Genomic DNA, 5,864 nt, shown 5'->3' with positions numbered 1-5,864 from the left:
GTAGTCTTACATACATACTTCAATATGCAACACACACACACTCATATATATACACATATATATTATATATATATATATATATATATATATATATATATATATATATATATATATATACACACATGTGTGTGTGTAGTTAAAGTTTTATACATTCATATAATACATATGTAAGAATATATATACATACATATATGTAAATGTGTATGTATATGTATTATATATGTATATATAACTAGAACTATATACACACACATGTACATGTATATACATACATATATATTTATATATATATATATATATATATATATATATATATATATATATATATATATATATATATATTCACATATATTTGTATATGTATATGTATACACACACATACCCATATATATACATATATATAAATGTATGGGTGCTTCCTGCTCAGGGTGATGTGAAGTGATGGTGTGGTAGACTAGATTGTGTTAAGTGCTTGATGAATGCTTTCTCGCTTGCAGCTGCCACCGCTGGCTAGCCTAGTGCGAAAAGGGAGTAGCTCTGCATAAGCATCCCCTGCCTCTTCATCATCCAGACTTCTGCAGTGCCCTCCTCATGGCCACCCATGGAAACTGGGCACCTTGCGGTCCCAGGCAAAACTGTGGGGGATCACAAAGGAGTAGGAGGCCCCAGAGGTATGGAGCCATGGCCCACCAGCTTGTGGACACGCCCTGGCTCCTTACCAACTCCTGCCCCTCAGATAACTCATTGGCAGTGCCTTCAATATATGGAGTGCTAGGGGGAGAGGTGTTGTCCCTCCTACCCAGCAAGCAAGGCAGGCTGTGGGTCAACCTCGGTAATTGAGGTAACACAGGTTGATGAGCATATTATGGCTATGAGACTGAAACATGCTTTTGGCTTCATGTCTCTTATTGCTGTGTACATTCCTACCAGTGTTTGTAAACTCAATGTGAAAGAGGTGAGTTGGCTATGAGATGTTTAGCCAGCCCCCATGGCTTGGGAGCTGATCCCAGCAGTGAGAACAGCTTCCTTCTCCGGGACTTTGCTTGGTCCCAGAGAATGAGGATTTCTGAATCCTGGTATCAGTGTTCCAACGCATTGCTGGACATAGTATAGTGATACAGGTATTGGGGGGAACCTATGGCATAGGGCTTGCATGCAGTGTTTACTCCCATCTGGCAGTCTGGTTCCATTTCCCTGACCTGTTAAGGGGTATGGTCATCCCTCTCTGGAAGGGGAAAGGAGATTGGTGGACTGTAGCAACTACAGTGGCATTACACTGCTCAGTATACCAGGCAAGGTTTTCACTCACATTCTTTTGAAATAGATCCATGACCACCTACTAAGACACCACAGACCGGAGCAGTCTGGATTCACTCCTGGCAAGTCCACAATAGATCGTATCCTAGTGCTTCGAGTAATTGTAGAATGCCATCACGAGTTCAGTTGTAGCCACATCAGCTTCAAGAAGGTGTCTGACTCGGTGCATCGAGAATTGCTATGGGAGAATCTGAGACGGATTATTGGCCTAATAGCAAGCCTATATACTGGTACTGAAAGTGCTGTCCAGTGTGGTGGGGAGTCTGTCGAACTTATTCCCTGTTAATTCAGGGGTAAGGCATGGCTGTGTCCTTGCACCAACACTTCAACACCTGCATGAACTGGATAATGGGCAAAGCTACCATCCAAAGTCAGTGTGAAGTAACACTAGGCAATATCAAGGTCTCAGACCTTGACTTTACCGATGATGTTGCGATCCTATCTGAGTCTCTGGAGTCACTGGTGGCAGCTCTTGGTGTATTTAGCAATTAGGCGAAGCCCTTGGGTCTAGAGGTCTCCTGGACCAAGATCAAGATTCAGGACTTTGGGAGCCTGTTAGGGAACCTGTTCAGTCGATCCATGCTTGTGGTGACTCTGGTCTGTCAGACCAAGAAGTCAGTAGATGGACTAGTCTGGCAGTAGGAGCCATGAAATCAACAAGAGCATTTGGAGATGTCAGTACCTATGCAGAAGAACCAAAGCCTTAATATGCCAGTTTTGCTCTATGGAAGCGACACCTGGACATTATCCAATGCCTTGGAGTCTCGTCTTGATGCCTTTTGTAACAAGTCCCTTTACCAAATCATGGGGGACAGCTGGCAGGACAATGCGTCCAACCGATGGCTACACCGTGAGACTGTCATGGGACCTGTTACTTGAATAATCCAAGATGGCCAACTCAGGCTCGTTTCCCTGTGGATGACCCTGCCCATCGGTTGTCTCACTAGCAGACAATCTTGGGGGGAAGAGGCCTGTGGGACGACCTGGGAGGTCATGGCTTGGGCAGCTCAACAAGTCCTGTTGCGAGGAGTTAGTGATTGGCTGAGGGCCTGTCTTGTCTCGCCATGAGGGACCCTCATAGCTGGAAGCAAAGGGTGGATACAGCTATGCGCTAGCGCTAACCCCTTATGATGATGAATTCATATATATGCGTATGTGTTTTTGTGTGTGCAAATATTTATAAATATATATATATATATATATATATATAATATATATATATATATATATATATATGTATATATATATAATATATATAATATATATATATATATATATATATATATATATATATATATATATAATATAAAATATTGATGTTTATTTTTATAAATATATACAAGTATATATTTATATATAAATAAATATATATGTATACATGTGTGTGTGTGTATGTTTGCGTGTATGTGTGTGCCCTGTGCAATTAAGTAATATATATATTATATATATATAATATATATATATATATATATATATATATAATATATTATAAAATATTATTTAAAATTCAAAACTATTGTGTGTTTTATATAAAACACGAGAATATACATTATATAAAAAGAATGATAAAAGAATATATATAACTATATATATATATATAAAATATATATATAAATATATATATATATATTATATATATATTAAATAGGAAGGGGCTCACAAGTGCAACCACACACTTTTAGGGAAAATGAAACATATAAATAAACTGCAGTGAATGCAAGATCATGAAGTTGAAAAAATTAGTTCATTGCAAGCAAAGAGCAACATTCTAGGTTATCTGCACATAATGACTATCATCTTGTGAAACTGTGTGAATTGCCTCATTACAAAATCGCTCTCCAGGGGCGTAACCGGATTCCATTCGAGCTTTAAAAGACGAAGAGCATCACAGGAAGTCCCACGTGTTCCTTCCATCCCGAAGAAGATCGGGTTTTTCTAGCACACACAGCTCTCTTTGCCTTAATTTACTCGGAAAAGTGCGTCTGCGTGGCCTGGTGGATTCTGAGGGAAAGAAGTCTTTGGGACCATAATCCTATTATATCTGTCCATAAAACATTTTCCTTACCTTAGATTTTTTTCTTACTGTTGTAGTCTATGTCTTATCTGTTATAATCTTAAATTGAAATATCTAACATCTGATGTAACCAACCACAGGAAGTAGCATGTGTTTACCATTCTCTTTGTCCTTTTTCCCAGCATAAACAATGATCCGAGTCCTCCTATTGGCGGTCAGCCTGATGGCAATGGCATCCCGTGACTGGGCAGCACGAGGATCCAGCCTCCACGTCCCATTCAATGTGCATCTGCGACTGCCAAAGGTTTTTTGTTACATTTGCTAGTCGTGCATGTGGCATGACTACTCCAGGCTACCCAAGAAGTAATTCAAAATATACTTATGTGTATAGTTCTAGGAGCTCCTATAGTAGATGGATGGTTGTGCATCTACTATCTTGTACTACTGGAGTCTTATCTCTTTGGGGAGTGTTTGTTGTGGGTGTGAGTACCCACAGGTATGGTTGGGTGCTGAAGGTGAAGTCGGAGATCAACGGGGGAGCCGACAGGCTCTCCAGTCTGCTAAGGACTGGACAGTCCTTGTGTAGCTGCTGCTGTTTTTCTTGTTCTGCTGGAGGATCATGGAATTTTTGATTTCGTTTTGGTTCTGCGGCTTAAGTACAAGGGCGCTGTGTAAGCGCGCAGGGAACGAGGGAGCCCGATGTCCATGAGTGCATACATAGCTGTGATCTGATGTGACCCAACCTGGGAAACTACACTAAACTTCAGTTGTGGGGTCGTGCTGCACCTCCACGATGGACTTGGGTTCTTAACATTCGCTTAGATTCGAGCCTACTATCCCTCAAGCAAGGATACAACAAATTGTTGCTGGGCGTGTCACCAAGAATATCTCCCTCACAAAAGGGCTTCCTTCATGACTACCCTCTGACAAAAATTCATTTTCGACTCCACCCAGTCCAAGACTCAGGTGGCCAGTTAAAATAGAAAGTCTCTATAGAAATCTGTAATTCTGTAGAGATACTAGACCTGTTGCCCACAATTAAAGCCAGGAGTTTTATGCTCTTCACAGACAATTCGTCCATGTCCACCATGGGGAACCACTTCCAGTTTCCTTTGTCTTGAATGCACTTGTCTTGGATATGCTAAGCTCTTTGCTTACAGACGGATTTCACCAGAACCAGAATAAAATGTCTCTCCCCAGCCAGTCCACACCGAAAACGCTGACATCTTTTCAGATGGCACTGTCACCAACAGTCTGGAGAGGCAGGGTCTGCATTTACCTACAATGACTATGTATATAGCAGAAGCAGCAATGGTGCTCAACCTTACAAGCAGACCTGTTTGCCACAAAGACAGTTCTCACATATGCTATTCATCTCAGTCAATCCAAAATCTGCCTTTTCTCTGATTCACTCTCAGCTCTACAACTTTGCAATGATCCAGTCATCATGATAAAATACACCTCCATGACGACAATTCTTTTCAAGTTACACCCGTTTAACCTCCAGGGGAAGTCCATAACTTTCATCTGGATACCAAACCATGTTGGCATACCATGAGTGACCAGCAGACATAGCAGCAAAGGCCAGCGGTAACATCAAGCCCAGTATCAGCCAGATCAAGCTTTTGCAAATCGTACCACCTAACAGATCTCACGGATACAACATCAAATTTGGGTTTACGCAGGGAAAACCTTCTGACGTTTGCTTTTAAGGCAGCTCAGATTACGGGCAGGTTACTATCCCAAAGGGCTTTATTACAAGGACGCTGTTTTCATACACAGATTGCAAATTGGGGTATAATGCAACTGGGAAATGGAGTCCCACGAGATTGCCTGCATTGTCAGGAGGTAACATCAGAGCCTCTTATTCACTACATATTACAGTGCCGCCTTTTACAACCCATAAGACCAAGTGAACTGCCCAGCACACGCGACGTTGATCTCTCTTCTTTAGCTAGCTTAACAGCCCAAAAAGCATACCCTTCTGTTAGAGAATGAACACAATTTCAGTTTGACTCAAATTTTCCCCCACCAAGATAAGATCTCACATATTCTTTTATTCACTGTTTACCCTATACAATACATCATAGCTATTCTATCTACACTAATTTTCCCAAACTTCACACAGTGCACAACTATTGGGTGGCTTAGGCGAATCTCAGTTATCTTGGATAGCGAATGATAAAAAAAAAAAAGTTACCTTTATCCACCCGGGAAAAACGACTCTGAAGGTGTTGCAATCTATCTGGCGGAATTGGATTTTTCCATACTAAATATCAAATATTCAGCTTGTAGGGGGGACACTGGTAAGAAAGATCTTTGGTATTTGGTAGGCTGAGTATGTCTTAAACACCTGGCAGTGTATATGGAAAAATTTCATTGATCTCTTCGATCGGGGCTATTAAAGAAACATATCAAGAAAGAAAAATATGTAAGTCTGAATTCTAATTGTCAATGTTAGCTATAACACAAGTACTAGATTTCAGCTAAATTTCTTGAAATTTGATTGTCAAGATGATTTACTGTGTATTAA

The 5,864-nt window shown here is 40.6% G+C and overlaps 1 protein-coding gene across 1 annotated transcript in view; it reads left to right on the top strand.

The window, feature by feature from the left end:
- Nucleotides 1–3,240: 3,240 nt before the first annotated feature.
- LOC119577843 overlaps nt 3,241–5,864 on the top strand; it is a 113,238-nt gene continuing 110,614 nt past the window's right edge. Inside the window, exon 1 of the mRNA XM_037925443.1 lies at nt 3,241–3,293. The gene's annotated coding sequence lies outside the window, so the exon portion shown is untranslated. The remainder of the gene's footprint in view (nt 3,294–5,864) is intronic.

Source organism: Penaeus monodon, chromosome 10 (genome assembly GCF_015228065.2).
Source record: "Penaeus monodon isolate SGIC_2016 chromosome 10, NSTDA_Pmon_1, whole genome shotgun sequence".
NCBI lineage: Eukaryota > Metazoa > Arthropoda > Malacostraca > Decapoda > Penaeidae > Penaeus > Penaeus monodon.
This window is presented reverse-complemented; position numbering and strand designations above follow the sequence as displayed.